Here is a 19,281-nt window from a genome sequence, read left to right on the forward strand (position 1 = left end):
TATAAATGGGGTATCAGAATTTTTAGGAGGCTAACTAGGTTGTGATGGCTGGGATAGCATGCTTGTTGGCTTTTTTAATGTCTTATGCAAATTTTTCAATTTCGTTGTTCTGTATGAGACAATGACAATAAAGATTATTGTATTGTATCGTTTTGTATCATATCGTATCGTATCATATCCCTTCCTCAGAAATATAAATGCCGCCCCAGGAGCTTCCTTACTGCCAGGCTGGTCTTGCCTGACTCTCCCGCCTCCAATCCCTCTGCCAGCCGCTCCAGCCTTAATTCCTGTGAAGGCAGATTGAGGAATGCAATGTAACCGCAAACACCCTCTCGCCTCTCCAAAGGAGAGATGACCTCAACTCCCTCTCCCCTCCGGCCCAGCCCAATCTCGCTCCTGAGGCCGGGATGTTTTTCTTATCCCTTCCTACACTTTTTCGCACAGCTCGCCCTTCGGTCTCCGAATGCACCCGAGTTCAGCACAGAGGCGGCCAGGGTTTTTATTAACTTGCAATTAACGCACAAGCGGTTCGTGTAAGGGTGGGGGAGTTCTCTCCCTTTTCGTCCTACTGACTTTGAGTGAATGATAAGGCGCCAGGAGATTCTGGGACATTTAACAGATGCAGGGCGGGCATATTTCGGCGGGATTAGTCCGTTGCAGCAACACAAACCAACTTCCCCAACCCCCAGCAAAATAGCAAAGGGTCCCATGACAGCTTAAAGACTAAGCATATTGTTACAAAAGTTGTGTGTCACACCCCCCACTCTCTGCAAGATTCCAGGGGGTTCCAGGCACTCTCTCAGGTCTGCGTTCCTTTGGAGAATTGAGACACAACAGAGAGTGTCTTAGCTTTCAGAAATATGGTTGATTCACCTATTTATATCTTCAGTCTGCATGGAGGGAGTCCAGATCTTACACTGCAGGGGTCAGCAAACTTTTTCAGCAGGGGGCCGGTCCACTGTCCATTAGAACTTGTGGGGGGCCGGACTACATGGGGGGGGGATGAATGAATTCCTGTGTCACACAAATAACCCAGAGATGCATTTTAAATAAAAGCACGCATTCTACTCATGTAAAAACACACTGATTCCCAGATCATCTGCGGGCCGGATTTAGAAGGCAATTGGGCCAGATCCAGCCCCCGGATCCAGCGATTGGGCCTTAGTCTACCTACCCATGTCTTACAGCATGGTCATTTCAAGAGGGGCTTGTCCCCCACAGCAGTGCAGCCAGCCTTCAGCCAGCCTCCCCAAGATGGATCCCCGTCTCTCTTCCTGCTCTTTCTTCTTCCCAGAACACCTTGCTAAAAGTCTCCCTTTTCCTGTCTCCTCACACCCACTTACCCTGGCACCACCTGTCTCCCCAGGCTAAAGGCTTCCTCTCGGATGGCCCATCAACCCCCTTTGTCATGTTAACAGATATGCTCTTCGCTAAGCCAGCCAGGCTGGTTTGCATGAGCCAGCCCAGGAATTCCTTGTCCGGCAGAGTTCTGCAGCCTGTACTTTCATCCATATCCCATTAATCCAAATCCTACCATTCATTAATTTCTAGAGCTTAGTGGAAGGTCCCCTGATCTATAACACCATATATGACTTGCAGCAGAGCTTCTGGCATCAAAGGCATGAAACGAGAACCTAAACAGGAAGGTCCATTTTATCTCAAAAGAGACTGCTATTATAGCTACTCAGAGTACGCCAGCTAGTTGCTGGGAATCGCAGGTTGGAAGAGTGTTATTGCGCTCAGATCATGCTTGGGGGAATTCCCATTACATCATCTGGTTGTCAATAATAATAATAATAGTAATAATGATAATACTTTATTATTTATACGGCACCCAGTGGTTTCCCCAGCCACTCTGGGCGGCTTCCAACAGAATATTAAAATACAATAACCTATTAAACATTTGCTTTTGAATTATGGTGCTGGAGGAGACTCTTGAGAGTCCCATGGACTGCAAGAAGATCAAACCTATCCATTCTGAAGGAAATCAGCCCTGAGTGCTCACTGGAAGGACAGATCCTGAAGCTGAGGATCCAAGACTTTTGGCCACGTCATGAGAAGAGAAGACTCCCTGGAAAAGACCCTGATGTAGGGAAAGATGGAGGGCAAAAGGAGAAGGGGACGACAGAGGACGAGATGGTTGGACAGTGTTCTCGAAGCTACCAGCATGAGTTTGACCAAACTGCGGGAGGCCATGGAAGACAGGAGTGCCTGGTGTACTCTGGTCCAGGGGGTCACGAAGAGTCGGACATGACTAAACAACTAAACAACAACAAAATTAAAGGCTTCCCGAAACAGGGCTGCCTTCAAATGTCTTCTAAAAGTCTGGTAGTTGTTGTTCTCTTTGACATCTGGTGGGAGGGCGTTCCACAGGGTGGGTGCCACTACTGAGAAGGCCTTCTGCCTAGTTCTCTGTAACTTGGCTTCTCGCAGCGAGGGAACCGCCAGAAGGCCCTCATCGCTGGACCTCAGTGTCCGGGCTGGATGATGGGGATGGAGATGCTCCTTCAGGTATTCAGGACCAAGGCCGTTAAGGGCTTTAAAGGTCAGCACCAACACTTTGAATTGTGCTCTGATATCAGGATGCTGAACTAGATGGACCTTTCGTCTGATCCAGCAGGACTCATCTCCTTACGAGAAAGAGGGAGAAGGGAAACAGAGACGAGCTGGAATTTCTTGGAAAGGAGTTTTCCGAGAAGACATCTGAGAGTCTTCCAAATTTTCTTTTTGACCTCCTCCCTCAAAAAGAGGTGGGTTTTGCGGAATATTCTCCAAATATGCCCCAGCGTTCTTGGAGTGGCAGCTCCCATTTGTGCCCCCTCCTCCCCCACCCCCTATGGGATGATGCTCAGACTGGGGAACATTGTTGGGGGTGCAAAATGGCGGATACGCTGCAAGCAGGGTTGCAAAAAATAAAAATTGGAGGGGAGGAAGAGGGGGAAAGCTGTGCCGGTGGTGATGGGCAGTTCCTCCCTACCCACTCCACCCCAAAATGTTAAAGAGATTTTTTTGCCAAAATGGTGTACCCCCGCAATTTTGCAGCCAGCAAATAAGGTGGAGAAATTCAGGGGGCATTTTTGCTCAGATCTGGAAAGAAAGAGTCAAGGGACAAGGGGTTGAGCAATGAATGAAACAGCAGTATGCAGGGGCGCTGCCAGTGTGGTGTAGTGTTTACAGTGTCGGATTGGGACCTGAGAGAGAGCAAGGTTTGAGTCATGAAGGTCACTGAGTAACCTTGGGCCAGTTCCTGCCTCTTGGCCTAACGTACCTGGCAAGGTTTTTGTGGGGATTAATGGAGGGGGAGAATGGAGGATGAAATTGATGGACCACGCAGAATTAGACAAATTTACAGGAAGGATTCGAAACCTGCGGGGTCAGAGATTCTTAGAAGACTGGAGCAAATATATGAACTATTTGAAAAGTAATTGTGAGGAACGGATTACGCTAGTAGGACTGCAAGAAGTTTTGTAAGGTGGATCATTTGAAATATTGCAAAACTATGAAGAGATTTATTAGTGAAGCACAATTAAATGCAAAACAGAAATTAAGAAACGCAGAATAAGTGATAAAGAATGGAAAATCATCAGAGATGTTGATGGAAGTCTAAAACATTGTATTAGGTGAGAAGTTATGTTGTATGACTGTTGGAACTGATATGTTAAAAAATCAATAAAAATGTATAATAATAAAAAAGATATAAATGCAACGAAAACGTCAAATAAATAATGATGATCGTTGCTCATGGAAGTCTAAAACATTGTATAAGGTGAGACGTTCTGTTGTATGACTGTTGGGACTGATAAGTTAAATAATCAATAAAAATGTATAATTAAAAAAAAGATATAAATGCAACGAAAACGTCAAATAAATAATGATGATCGTTGCTCAGGCAGAGGCAGGGAGGATATTTCTGTTCAGATTCCATCTGCTAAGAAAAGGCTTTCTGTGCAGAGAGCCTTTTTGGCTCTGACGACATCTCCTTCTCCTCCCTTCTCTGCTTCCCACGCACTTTGGCTTCCCCACGCCTGGTTCCATCTCTGTCCATCTCCAAAGCCCAGGGAGGGGCGTCTCTTTCATTCATGTACTCCACCACTCCCCCTCTTTCTGGAACGCTTTTCCTTTCCCCTCCCTTTCCTCCATCTTCACTCCTCTCCACCCTCCCTGCAAGCAACTGAGTCACTTCCTCCTCCTCCTCCCTCTTGAAAACCTCTCTCCATAATTCTCCCTTTTTTCTTCTTCAAACCTCCTCTACTGCCTTTGGCCAACAGTCTGCTCTCCCCGAGGGCACAATCCTGCAAATGTTTGCCACTGTGAAAAGATTTCTTTTCCCCATGGTTAGCCAGCAGGCTGCCCTTAAGAGAGGGGGGGGAGGAAGAAAGTACTTCTTCACACAGCGCATAAACTATGGAACTCACTGCCACAAGAAACAGTGGTGGCCACCAACTTGGGTAGATTTTAAAGGAGGCTGGACAAATTCACAGGGGAGGAGGTTATTGACTTGGTGAAGGCTTGACGTTTTCATCCCCCAAAAAGTTTTTGATTTGAGTTTCTACTGAAAGGAGCCTGCATTTTAAAGTTGTATTTTAATCTTGTTTTTTTTAAGTTGTATTTCAGTCAATGGTTTTTATATCTGGTGTTGGCTGCCCTGAGCCAGGTCTTGGCTGGGGAGGGCAGGGTATAAATAAAATGTATTATTGTTGTTGTTGTTGTTGTTGTTGTTATTATTATTATTATTATTATTATTATTATTATTATTATTATTAGCCACAGTGGCTATGTTCTGCTTTTGCTGTCGGAGGCAGCAGTGTTTTAATTTGCTTTTCAGCTTATCGTCGATTTTAATAATTTTTTTAAATGTTTCGGAGTTGTTTTAAACTGTTGGGTTTTTTTTACTGGCAATTCTTTTGCTTCATTCCCTTTGTAAACTGCTCTGAGGTTCAGCTACAAAAAGAAAGAAAGCAGCGTATAAATTTTGTGAAGTAAAGAAACAACGTCTCCCTCAGCTCCATCTTTAACCCAGCCTGAGCAGGGGTGTGACTCCACTGGTGTGACACTCAACCCTGGTTCCCTTCATCTATCCCTCCTTCCATTCCCTTACTTTGCTCTCCTCCCTACCTCCTAATCCTATATTGGAAGCTCCTTGGGGCAGAGACCCATCTTCTCCTTCCCTTAAGAGAGCTCCAAAAAGCCCCGCCAAACAATTTTGGCTTCACGGGAAATGGCAGCACTCGCACTCGCAGTAAATACTAAGGACTGTTATGAGTTTCTTGAGGGAAGGAGCGTAGTGCGGTGAAGTAGCATGGATGCACGTCAACAAGATTAATGGCGCTTCTCATTCCTAAAGATTTTACACACACCAACACATCGGTGCCCTTTTCCGGCCACTTCAGAGACCCAGACTGCTCCAGCTCTCATTACAAGCTATTAGGACTGAACAACATGTTTTGAAAAGAGAAGCTTCTCTATTCTCCCTCATTTGAAGTTCCTCGTAAAAAGAAAAAAACTGGAAAAGAAAGGAGTCCGCCCACATCGGGGAATTTCTCCCCAGCTGCCGATTCAAAGTTCCTCTTTTCCAGGGAAAAGTGACTTTGACACAGGATTAACTTGACCACAGCAAGGCTAAGTCCTGCAGGAGATATCAGCCAAGACTGGAGGAAAGGTCTTCCTGAAATTTATATTCGGGGATAGGCTGTAATCCGAGCTGTTGTCGTCATTAACATTATTATTATTATTATTTTAATTCATTCTGCCCACACCCCAAACATAATGAAGGCAGCAACCTGCATAACTTATGCAAATAGGGAGCCAACTTGCATAATCGTGTCTCCGGATTTGCAAATTTTGTCGCTAGCCACGGTTACGCAAGGCATGAATGGGCTGACCTCGGATGCTGGAAATCTTGCCAGCGCATCATTTCACAATTCCAAGGCTGAAACTTCCAGGTAATCCTTTGCACCCATACGGACTAGAAACTTGTTTAAGGAAATAGTGGCAGCTGAGAATCCCAGTGGCCTGAATTTTGCATCCACTACCGCAATTCCCACACCCCGCCCCTTTGCACGGGAGGAATTGCAACAGAAAAATCTGATTATTATTATTAGTGAGAGTGATTTTACTTTCTTGGGCTCCATGATCACGGCAGATGGTGACAGCAGTCACGAAATTAAAAGACGCCTGCTCCTTGGGAGAAAGGCGATGGCAAACTTAGACAGTACCTTAAAAAGCAGAGACATCACCTTGCCAACAAAGGTCCGTATAGTTAAAGCTATGGTTTTCCCAGTAGTGATGTATGGAAGTGAGAGCTGGACCATAAAAAAGGCTGATCGCCAAATAATTGATGCTTTTGAATTATGGTGCTGGAGGAGACTCTTGAGAGTCCCATGGACTGCAAGAAGATCAAACCTCTCCATTCTGAAGGAAATCAGCCCTGAGTGCTCACTGGAAGGACAGATCCTGAAGCTGAGGCTCCAATACTTTGGCCACCTCATGAGAAGAGAAGACTTCCTGGAAAAGACCCTGATGTTGGGAAAGATGGAAGGCACAAGGAGAAGGGGACGACGGAGGACGAGATGGTTGGACAATGTTCTCGAAGCTACAAACATGAGTCTGACCAAACTGCGGGAGGCAGTGGGAGACAGGAGTGCCTGGCGTGCTCTGGTCCATGGGGTCACGAAGAGTCGGACACGTCTAAACGACTAAACAACAACAACAAAAACATTATTAATTTTAAAAATTCATCTGCACACCGGAAATAATTGTGGCCTACTTCTCAGGGTTGTTGTGAGAAACACAAAAGCACCTTCAAAAGACCTCGTGCCTGAGGAGTGATAGGATCCACATTTCCCATCCTTTCTCTACCCTGAGGAATGCTAACAAGATTGAGAGATTACATCTGGAGCTGTAGATTCATGCGTTTAATCAAAGCACAAAATAAAGCCCAGGAAACGCTTTAGTTAAGATTCCTGCATCACAGGGGGTTGGACTAGATGACCCTCATGGTCCCTTCCAACTCTACAATTCTGTGCTTCTGTGCTTCTATGAACCTCAGCCAGAACACCTACCATGGTGTGGTGGTTAAGAGCGGTAGTCTCGTAATCTGGGGAACCAGGTTCGCTTCCCCGCTCCTCCACATGCAGCTGCTGGGTGACCTTGGGCTAGTCACACTTCTCTGAAGTCTCTCAGCCCCACTCACCTCACAGAGTGTTTGTTGTGGGGGGGGGAAGGGAAAGGAGATTGTTGTTGTTGTTGTTGTTGTTGTTGTTCTTCTTCTTCTTCTGCCAAATTTGTTAGGTGTGCAGGACACACATACAGTCCCACAGATTGCTTCCCACATCTGTCATGTATGACCTAGCTGAGATTCCTGCATTAGAAGAAAAAGAGTTTGGATTTGATATCCCGCTTTATCACTACCCTAAGGAGTCTCAAAGCGGCTAACATTCTCCTTTCCCTTCCTCCTCCACAACAAACACTCTGTGAGTTGCGTGGGGCTGAGAGACTTCAGAGAAGTGTGACTAGCCCAAGGTCACCCAGCAGCTGCATGTAGAGGAGCTGGGAAGCGAACCCGGTTCACCAGATTACAAGTCCACCGCTCTTAACCACTGCACCACACTGGCTGCCTTGCTTCCTGCCATGGCAGGGGACTTTATTAAATTTAATAAAGAAATTAAAACAAATAAGGGAACCTGAATGGCGTTCCTGCTACAGACCAGCAACCTTAAACCGAGGACAGCGTGAGGTGATGGCTCTACACAAAAGCGAGTGCAAGTCCTTTGTGAGAGGCAATACAGTGTAGTGGTTAGTGTGCCAGACTCGGATCTGGGAGATCTGGGTTCGAATCCCCACTCAGCCACAAAGCTCACTGAGGAAACCTTGCCTCTCAGCTCACTGCCTCTCAGCCTAACCTACCTCACAGGGTTGTTGTGGGATGAAATGAGGCGGGGGAAACCAACTAGGCCACCTGGAGCTCCTTGGAGAAAAAGAATGGGCATAAATGCAATTTACGAACAACAAACAAATGAGAAGAGGTGGCAGGCAGCTATTTTCCTGCGGGGCGACACGCTGTCTCAGTGGAACACAAGCCTAGACGTCGTCACGGTTCATTCATGGCAACAAGACTGCCTCAGCTTGGCGGTGCAGAAGCAGGCCAGGGAAGGGAAAGAGATGCTCTCGGGCTTTTTGAAGGCAAGCGCAGAAGCCCATTTGCCACCCTGCCCAAAGCGCTACAAGGAGGCTTCGCTGCCCAAAATACACCGCAGCCTTCGATGCTGGTTCAGTAGGTGGGCAAAGGCTGTCAGCTCCTGTCGGCATGGGAGGAATGTGAAGTGCCAGCCTGCAAACAAGGGCACTGTCTGAAGCGAGTGGAGGGCAGCTTGGTCTCGCAACGCCCCTTTGGGATTGTCAGAGACAATTAGGGTGGCTCTCTTCTCCCGTAAACGACCACTTTCGGTACTCGATCCGAACACCACAGGTGGAAAATTGTAAGTTGCCTGCTGACTCAGCCTGCGACACTCCATTCTCTGCGTTCATGGGTGCAGCGGAGCGCACAACGTAATGTCAGAAACATTTGCACTTAAACATGGTTTTAGCCAGTGCATTTTTTCTCTCCAGGGGATACCGGCACCTCTTTTGTTGGTTGTTGTTGTTAAAAAGTGTGGAACGTACTGTAACAATTTCATGGTGAGTACTGGCACCTATTTTTCGGGGGGAGGAGCACTGGTTTTAGCTCACTGTTCCTCTAGAGCAGCGGTTCTCAACCTGTGGGTCCCCAGATGTTGTTGGACTACAACTCCCATCATCCCTGAGCTCTGGTCTTGCTAGCTAGGGGCAATGGGAGTTGTAGTCCAACAACATCTGGCTACCCACAGGTTGAGAACTGCTGCTATAGAGCATGCGCAGGCAAACTAAGGCCTGGGGGCTGGATGCGGCCCAATGGCCTTCTAAATCCGGCCCACGGACGGTCTGGGAATCAGCGTGGTTTTACATGAGTAGAATGTGTCCTTTTATTTAAAATGCATCTCTGGGTTATTTGTGGGGCATAGGAATTCATTCTATTTTCTTTTCCCCCCAAAAAATATAGTCCGGCCCACCACATGGTCTGAGGGACAGTGGACCAGCCCACAGGTGAAAATGTTTGCTGGCCCCTGCTCTAGAGAAAAGGATGAAGACTAGTCTGGCACCTCCACAATCCTGAGCGAAGGCAACCTGGAGGTCATCTTGTAGACTCTGTTGCAAGGTGGAGATTGCAGGCTGAGTTGTCCCTTCCAGGTGCCAGACAGAGCTATCAGGTTACACACCTAGGATCCTGAAATAAAGCAGCCACCTGCAAACTGTTCTGCTCAGTGACCTCATCAGGAGGGTGTTTCCAGGGAGCTGCTTCTCTCCTAGACACCCAGAATCTGCAGCGACGGAACTATGGAACTCTGCATTAATACCTGAGTGCAAATGCAATCCACAAGGAGCGTCTCCACCCCCATCGTTCAGCGCGGACACTGAGGTCCAGCGCCAAGGGGCCTTCTGGCGGTTCCCTCATCGCGAGAAGTGAGGCTACAGGGAACCAGACAGAGGGCCTTCTTGGTAGTGGCGCCCGCCCTGTGGAACGCCCTCCCTTCAGATTTCAAAGAGATAAACAACTACCTGACATTCAGAAGACATCTGAAGGCAGCCCTGTTCAGGGAAGTTTTTAATATTTAACGCTGTACTGTTTTTAACACTTGATTGGGATCTGCCCAGAGTGGCTGAGGAAACTCAGCCAGATGGGCGGGGTATAAATAAATTATTATTATTATTATTATTATTATTATTAGAAAAGCCACAAAACACAGAGCTGAAAACAAGAAGAAGAACAATCATATCTTTCATTCGTCAAGATAGGTGTATTTTAAAATATTCCTCCTGTAAGTCGAAGCATTTTTACACAGCTTGAAACAAATGCACCGAGTTGCATCAAGTGAAACAAATGACTGGAAGATTCGTGATTTTAAAAAAACAGAAACACGCCATCCGCAGGGCACCAGGTTGGGAAAACTTGGTCTAAATTGTTCTGGAAAGTCCGACCTATGTGGGCAAGAGCACGGACCCATGCGCTAGGATGCCGTTCATGGCTGGAAGCCATTTTGATTTGTTTTTATTAGTTTTTATTAAATATTACAAGAAAAGAAAAAGGAAAAAGAAACAGAAACAAAAATCAATACATAACACTGTAAACACATTTGTCTACGTATTTTCCAACATGCAGACTAGAAAAGAAAAGAGATGAAAGATAAAAGAAAAGGGAAAAAGAAAAAGAAAAAAAATACTTTTCATAATCAATAATACCAAATTTATACTTCAAACATTACAATATATAAATCCTAGTTAAAATATTCTAAAAGACTTCCACCGCATTCACCACACATCTCTTAGTTTCTAGTTCACCTTTACATCTGCCATTTTGAGAGGATGTCCTTGGGTGAAGCAAGACTAACAGGCTTTCTTTTATAATATGTATAGGTTTAACTGTACCAAAAATATTGGCAGCATCGAGCCTCACCCCTTTCCACCCAGGTGCTTGGGGCAACGCAGAGGCAATTAAGCCATGGTAATAACAATTAAAGTGGATTTAATGTATACACAATGTAAGAACATGCTGTATTAATAAGGGAGATGTTGTGGTATCATTCAGGCAGGGCGCGGGTCTCCTCCCTTCTCCACTGAATCACATTTGCAGAGAGCTAGTCATTAGCATCCCAAGAGAGGGCCAGGTGTTTGGATTCCTGGTGGGTCTTCAGGGAGGTCTGGGTTTAATTATTCCCCTTCCCAAATGAGTTTCCAACCTGGCACAGCCTCTGCATTAATAGCCTTACGTGAAAGTTGCTGCAACGAGGGCAAAGCGTGCTCTTTCCAGTGTGGAGCCAGTGTGGTGTAGTGGTTAAGAGCGGTGGACTCGTAATCTGGTGAACCGGGTTCGCTTCCCCGCTCCTCCACATGCAGCTGCTGGGTGACCTTGGGCTAGTCACACTTCTCTGAAGTCTCTCAGCCCCACTCACCTCACAGAGTGTTTGTTGTGGGGGAGGAAGGGAAAGGAGAATGTTAGCCGCTTTGAGACTCCTTCGGGTAGTGATAAAGCGGGATATGTGCCTGGCGTGCTCTGGTCCATGGGGTCACGAAGAGTCGGACACGACTAAATGACTAAACAACAACAAAAAGCGGGATATCAAATCCAAACTCCTCTTCTTCTTCTTCTTCTTCTTCTTCTTCTTCTTCTTCTTCTTCTTCTTCTTCTTCTTCTTCTTTCTGCAGAAGGGAAGCTAGGTCCCTTCTGCTCAAAGGACTGCCCTCCTCGATTTGCCCCATTGCTATATCTGTAACAGGCCAAAATCATCCTCTGAAATCTACTGGCTCTGTCCAGCAGCCACACACAACGGCATTCTGGAGATCTCCTAATCGGAGGCTCCTGGGATTCCCTTTTGCTTGACACATGCTTTGATCGTGTTATATGCCAATTAATTCCCCCTGGTGCGAGAGATTTTCCTTCTCTGCACCTTGTAAAAATCAGGCCTTTCCCACTGAATCAGATCTCGCCAGATGCACGGAAAACCCAAGGAGAATTTTTGCTGAACAGAGCGGTGCGGCTGATGAAAGTGGTACAACATCATTTTAAAGAACAGCAAGACCCACATACACCCCAACTGTCCTCTGCACCTGAAGGAGACCCTCAGGTCTCACATCCTCTCAAGCACACATCCTCCCAAAGAACTCCATTAGCCAGAGATGGGAGCCCTCCATACTTCCGCTGGACTCCAACTCCCATCAACCACAGCCAGAATAGACAGTGGTCAGGGATGATGGGAACCATAGTCCTGAAACATCTGGAGGGCCAAAGCTGGAGGAGGAGAGGACAGAGGATGGAGAAATGGAGTAAATGTGCCCCTGAAGGACCAGGTGCGCAGCCTGTGAGTCATTTTGGACTCACAGCTGTCCATGGAAGCGCAGGTCAATTCTGTGTCCAGGGCAGCAGTCTACCAGCTCCATCTGGTACGCAGGCTGAGACCCTACCTACCCGCAGACTGTCTCGCCAGAATGGTGCATGCTCTGGTTATTTCCCACCTGGACTACTGCAATGCGCTCTATGTGGAGCTACCTTTGAAGGTGACCCGGAAACTACAACTAATCCAGAATGCGGCAGCTAGACTGGTGACTGGGAGCAGCCACCGAGACCACATAACACCGGTCCTGAAAGGTCTACATTGGCTCCCAGTACGTTTCCGGGCACAATTCAAAGTGTTGGTGCTGACCTTTAAAGCCCTAAACGGATTAGCCCAGTATACCTGAAGGAGCATCTCCACCCCCACCGTCCAGCCCGGACACTGAGGTCCAGCTCTTCTGGTGGTTCCCTCACTGTCAAAAGTGAGGTTACAGGGAACCAGGCAGAGGGCCTTCTCGGTGGTGGCACTTGCCCTGTGGAATGCCCTCCCATCAGGTGTCAAGGAAATAAACAACTATCAGACTTTTAGAAAACATCTGAAGGCTGTTTAGGGAAGTTTTTAATGTTTGATGTTTTATCGTGTTTTTAATATTATTATTAATATTCTGTTGGGAGCCACCCAGAGCGGCTGGGGAAACCCAGCCAGATGGGCAGGGTAAACATATTATATTATTATTATTATTATTATTATTATTATTATTATTATTATTATTATTATTGAAAGAGCTGTGAGTGGAAGGGTGTTCTTTCCCCATCCTCTGGACCAGGATGGCCAAACCAGGCTTCCTCAACCTCGGCCCTCCAGATGTTTTAAGGACTACAACTCCCATCATCCCTAGATAACAGGACCAGTGGTCAGGGATGATGGGAACTGTAGTCCCAAAACATCTGGAGGGCCATGTTTGGCCATGCCTGCTCTGGACCCTCTGGGAAGCTCAACAAACCTGCTGCACCTGGAACTGGGTGTGGGGAATACAGCTGAATGAGAGGCAGCTGTCAGCAGCCTCAGGAAGGACCATCCGCCTTGGGCCTGCCCATCAAGAACAAGTCTAGAGTGAGAAACTAGGGTGGTGTCTACTGTCTCCAGGAACTCTTTTCTGAGCAGCTGATAGTTGCCTTGGACCCTGGGTGAGAACCCTGCAGCTGAGAGGTAAGGTATGTCAGAAGGAAAATGAATCAATATTTATTGAAAGTGAGGAGGAATTAAAGAACCTTTTAATGAGGGTGAAAGAGGAGAGCGCAAAATATGGTCTGAAGCTCAAGATCAAAAAAACTAAGATCCTGGCCACTGGTCCCATCACCTCCTGGCAAATAGAAGGGGAAGAAATGGAGGCAGTGAGAGATTTTACTTTCTTGGGCTCCTTGATCACTGCAGATGGTGACAGCAGTCACGAAATTAAAAGACGCCTGCTTCTTGGAAGAAAAGCAATGACAAACCTAGACAGCATCTTAAAAAGCAGAGACATCACCTTGCCAACAAAGGTCCGTATAGTTAAAGCTATGGTTTTCCCATTAGTGATGTATGGAAGTGAGAGCTGGACCATAAAGAAGGCTGATCGCCGAAGAATTGATGCTTTTGAATTATGGTGCTGGAGGAGACTCTTGAGAATCCCATGGACTGCAAGAAGATCAAACCTATCCATTCTGAAGGAAATTAGCCCTGAGTGCTCACTGGAAGGACAGATCCTGAAGCTGAGACTCCAATACTTTGGCCACCTCATGAGAAGAGAAGACTCCCTGGAAAAGACCCTGATGTTGGGAAAGATGGAAGGCACAAGGAGAAGGGGACGACAGAGGACGAGATGGCTGGACAGTGTTCTCGAAGATACAAACATGAGTTTGACCAAACTGTGGGAGGCAGTGGAAGACAGGAGTGCCTGGCGTGCTCTGGTCCATGGGGTCACGAAGAATCGGACATGACTAAATGACTAAACAACATATATATTACAGGCATGGTTAAACTTGGCCCTCCAGATGTTTTGGGACTACAATTCCCATCATCCCTGACCACTAGTCCTGTTAGCTAGGGATCATGGGAATTGTAGTACCAAAACATCTGGAGGGCAAAGTTTGGCCATGCCTGATATATTAATAACTTGGTACTCATGTAACATTTTTACACATATTTAGTGTAAAAAAATATTTATTTACGTTGTCTCTTGTTGCTTCAGGTTTTTGTGTGTGTGCTGTTTAGGGAATTTTTAAAATATATTAAGTAGTCTGGAAATTAAATCATCCATAATCAGTCCATCGCCCAGCCCTGTTCAACAGGCTAGAGGTGGCCTATGAAACTCCGAGTTCAAGTCCTCAGTTAGCAGATAGGTATATTGTACATAGGTAAAGGTAAAGGGACCTCTGACCATTAGGTCCAGTCGTGGCCGACTCTGGGGTTGCGGCACTCATCTCGCTTTGTTGGCCGAGGGAGCTGGTGTACAGCTTCCGGGTCATGTGGCCAGCATGACTAAGCCGCTTCTGGCGAACCAGAGCAGCGCACGGAAACGCCGATTACCTTCCTGCCGGAGTGGTTCCTATTTATCTACTTGCACTTTGATGTGCTTTCGAACTGCTAGGTTGGCAGGAGCAGGGACCGAACAATGGGAGCTCACCCCGTCATGGGGATTCAAACTGCCAACCTTCTGATCAGCAAGTCCTAGGCTCTGTGGTTTAACCCACAGCGCCACCTGCGTCCCCATATTGTACATACTCAATGTCAATTAAAACACAAAAGGGGGGAAGACTGGAGAGGAAGGAGTGTACCCAGGCAACCACTTGTACCTGACTGCACCCTCCACTCGTCTCGCAGTTTGGGATGCCAGGATGAAGAGGGTTAATGCGGGACCTTCTGCTCTGTGCTGATAAAAAGACTGGGAACTTTTCCCAGGCAAAATCCTTAAAGCCCTGACCTTATCTGCTTTCAAGTTACTCCTCAAGAAAGAAAACCACCCACAGCCCACTCTCTTTCCAAAACACACAGGAAGCAGCAAGCTGATAATTTCTCCACAGGTGGTTTCTGCTACCTCTCTGACCCGGGTTAACCGTTTCCCCCCCACACACCTCTCCCTTAGGCTGAAGAATACATTTTGCTTTAAGTCTGACTCTTCTAGATATATTACAGGTCTTGCTTTTAAAGTGCGACTCGCCCAAGCTGCGGGAAGCAGGTGGCTAGCTATGGGAATGGATGGAAACAGAAACCAGAAATTTCTTTTGAATAAGAGAGGCTATTCTTATGTTCTTATTGACTTAATAACTTAAGAAAATAAGAAGAGCCTGCTGGATTAGGTCAAAGGTTCAACTAGGCAAACTAAGGCCCGGGGGCCAGATCTGGCCATTATCGCCTTCTAAATCCGGTCCGTGGACGTTCCAGGAATCAGCATGTTTTGATAATAATAATAATAATAATAATAATAATAATAATAATAATAATAATAATAATTTATTATTTATACCCCACCCATCTGGCTGGGTTTCCCCAGCCACTCTGGGCGGCTTCCAACAAAACACTAAAATACAATAACCTATTAAACATTAAAAGCTTCCCTAAACAGGGCTGCCTTCAGATGTCTTCTAAAAGTTTACATGAGTAGAATGTGTCCTTTTATTTAAAATGCATCTCGGTTATTTGTGGGGCCTGACTGGTGTTTTTACATGAGTAGAATGTGTGCTTTTATTTAAAATGCATCTCTGGGTTATTTGTGGGGCATAGGAATTCGTACATTTTATTTTTTTCCAAATATAGTCCGGCACCCCCCCACAAGGTCTGAGGGACAGTGGACCGGCCCCCTGCTGGAAAAGTTTGCTGACCCCTAATCTAGTTGTAGAATCCTATGATTCTACAGAATCATAGAGTTCGATGGGACCATGAGGGTCCCATCCTGCAATGCAGAAATCTCAGCTAAAGCATCCATGACAGATGACCATCCAACCTCTGCTTACAAACCTCCAAGGAAGGGGAGTCCACAGTCTCCAGAGGGAGACCGTTCCTCCGTCGAACAGCTCTTAATCAGAATCTCCTTTCTTGTAACTTGAAGCCATTAGTTCGAGTCCCACCTTCCAGAGCAGGAGAAAACAAGCTTGCTCCATCTTCCATGGGACAACCCTTGAGATATTTGAAGATGGCTATCGCAGGTGGCGCTGTGGTCTAAACCACTGAGCCTCTTGGGCTTGCCGATCAGAAGGTCCGCAGTTCAAATCCCCATGACAGGGTGAGCTCCCGTTGCTCGGTTCCTGTTCCTGCCAACCTAGCAGTTCGAAAGCACACCAAAAATGCTAGATAAATAGGTACCACTCTGGTGGGAAGGTAAATGGCGTTTCCGTGCGCTGCTCTGGTTCGCCAGAGGCGGCTTAGTCATGCTGGCCACAGGACCCGGAAGCTGTACGCCGGCTCCCTCGACCAATAAAGCAAGATGAGCGCCGCAACCCCAGAATCGGTCACGACTGGACCTAATGGTCAGGGGTTCCTTTACCTTTATCCTCTCTCTACTCATTCTCCTCTTTTCTAGGCTACATATACCCAGATCCTTCAACCGTTCCTCATAAGGCTTGGTTTCCAGACCCTTGATAATCTTGCTGATTTGGGGTCCCCTCCCCTCAGTTAAGGGACATGGGTGGCGCTGTAGGTTAAACCACAGAGCCTAGGACTTGCCGATCAGATGGTCGGCGGTTCGAATCCCCGCGAGGGGTGAGCTCCCGTTGCTCGGTCCCTGCTCCTGCCAACCTAGCAGGTCAAAAGCACGTCAAAGTACAAGTAGATAAATAGGTACTACTCCAGCGGGAAGTTAAACGGCGTTTCCGTGCACTGCTCTGGTTCGCCAGAAGCAGCTTAGTTATGCTGGCCACATGACTCGGAAGCTGTACACCAGCTCCCTCGGCCAATAAAGCAAGATGAGTACCGCAACCCCAGAGTCGTCCGCAACTGGACCTAATGGTCAGGGGTCCTTTACCTTTATCCTCTCTCCACTCAGTCTCCTCTTTCCTAGGCTACATATACCCAGATCCTTCAACCATTCCTCATAAGGCTTGGTTTCCAGACCCTTGATCATCTTGATGATTTGGGGTCCCCTCCCCTCAGTTAAGCCCCCCGCCCCGCTATGACTTTTTAGACTCCTGCAAAGCACTGGCATTTCCCACTTGTGTGTGGATGCTGTTGTGTTGACTGCAAAACTAAGAGCGTGCAGAGAGTGAATTTGCTCTGTGTGTGTGTGTGTGTGTATACGTAATATTCAGCGGCCCATTTCACACAGCGACTCCATCCCCCAAAGGGTCCCTGAGAAATGCAAAACTCGCCGAGCCACAAGTTTAATTGGGAAGTGCAGTGGGAGGGTGGAGGGGAGTGATCTTATTTATCTACCGAGAAGTCAAATTCCCAGAGACTCTTCCCAGAAACCTCCTCCTCACCCAGCTCTCCCCAGCACCTTTTTGCAAAAAAAAAGCCCATAGCCTCAGCCCAAGCAAGCCATTAACATTCCCTTCGTCTTGTAAATATTGCCTGAGAGATCCAGCCTCTCTCCTGGCCTCAATTAATTGTGGCCTGGGGGAGAAGGAGATAAGTGAGTGCTAAAACTTTAGCTACAGCTCCACAGATGGTAAAAATAAAGTTTGATGTGACAAGCGAGGGCAGCCTGGGGAATAGGGAGCTGGTTTCGGAGTAGGGACTTGCTGTTTAAAAAAAAAAGAAAGAGGATTTTCGTAATAATATCTCGCTCTTAAAAAAATAAAATGAATCTGGTCCCAGTCATTAGCGTGTTCTCTGTTTCACTTAATGATTTTTGTGGTCGGGCACTTTTGCACTTTCGGCTTCCATTGCTGGAGCAACTGTGCTGACATTGTAATTATTTGGTCCTTAGGTGTCCCTGTGACCCCCCCACCCGCTTGATATTATTCATGGCGTGTTTTTTCAAGAGGCCATGAAAGGTGTCTCTCCTGGGAAAGGCCTGGGGATGAAAATTCTGCAGCCGAGCCAAAAAAAAAATTAAAATTAAAATCACTGCAAAGTTTGTTGAGTGTTGCTTATTTCCACCATCCCACAACTGGGTGCAAAGTCTGATTGCATAGTTTGGAGGGGTGAGGTTTGGGTTTTGGTCTTTTGCAAGCGTCACCCAAGAATGGCCATAACCCATAACTGCAGAAAGCTTCCAGAGAGTGCCCTGCAGGTAAAAATTCCCAGCTTGCGAGAGATCCTGTCTGAAACCCTGGGGAGCCGCTGCCAGCCGGTGTCAACAACATTGGGCTAGGTCAGGGGTTGGCAAACTAAAGTCTGCGGGCTGGATCAGGCCCAATTGCCTTCAGGATCCGGCCCACGGCCTGTCCGTGGCTCAGCATGGGGATTCTGTTTGTTCGGGCTGCGCCATTTTTTTCTTGCACCATTCCATTTCCCCCTCTCCCTCACACACACCGCAGCCGCTCCTCCTCCCTCCCTCCTCCTGGCTTCTCCCTGCCCTGCCTAGAGGAGGAAGGGGGCTGGGCTGAGCTGGCTGAGCTCCATTTTAAGCAGCGCCTCTCCAAAGCCAACCCTTCCCGCCACCGCTGCCACCCTGCTGCTCCTGTGGGCCAGAGAGCGAAGTGGACAAGCTCACTCTGCCTACCCACGAGAAGCAGCAGCAGTGGTGGCGGCGGTGGCGGCGGCAGCGGAAGCCCCAGGGAAGGTAAGCGCAGCGGCTGGGGCTGGGGGGTGGGGGGAATAAAATAATAATAATAATAATAATAATAATAATAACAATAATAATAATATATTATTTATACCCCATCCATCTGGCTAGGTTTCCCCAGCCACTCTGGGCGGATTCCAACAGAATATTAAAATACAATAATCTATTAAACATTAAAAGCTTCCCTAAAGAGGGCTGCCTTCAGATGTCTTCTAAAAGTCTGGTAGTTGTTTTTCTCTTTGACATCTAGTGGGAGGGCGTTCCACAGGGCAGGTGCCACTACCGAGAAGGCCCTCTGCCTGGTTCCCTGTAACTTAGCTTCTCGCAGCGAGGGAACCACCAGAAGGCCCTCGGAGCTGGACCTCAGTGTCCGGGCAGAACAATGGGGGTGGAGACGCTCCTTCAGGTATACTGGGCCGAGGCTGTTTAGGGCTTTAAAGGTCAGCACCAACACTTTGAATTATGCTTGGAAACGTATTGGGAAGAGGACTACTTGCCACCCTCGCCTCTTTTTCCAGTCCCCCCCCCCCCCGTGCAGCTTCTACGGCCCGCCACAAGGTCTGAGGGACAGTGGAGTGGCCCGCGGCTAAAAAAAAATTGCCGATCCTTGGGCGAGGTGGAACAATGATCTGACTCGGTATAAACTGCCGTTCTATATGTTCCCTGAATATCATG

General features: G+C 47.3%; 1 long non-coding RNA gene across 1 annotated transcript in view; it reads right to left on the reverse strand.

The window, feature by feature from the left end:
• Positions 1–19,061, reverse strand: part of LOC310744513 — a 294,405-nt gene extending 275,344 nt beyond the window's left edge. Inside the window, exon 1 of the long non-coding RNA XR_014539589.1 lies at positions 18,969–19,061. This is a non-coding gene — a long non-coding RNA (uncharacterized lncRNA). The remainder of the gene's footprint in view (positions 1–18,968) is intronic.
• Positions 19,062–19,281: the final 220 nt, after the last annotated feature.

Source organism: Podarcis filfolensis (assembly GCF_964270895.1).
Source record: "Podarcis filfolensis genome assembly, chromosome: 11".
Taxonomy (NCBI): Eukaryota; Metazoa; Chordata; class Lepidosauria; order Squamata; family Lacertidae; genus Podarcis; species Podarcis filfolensis.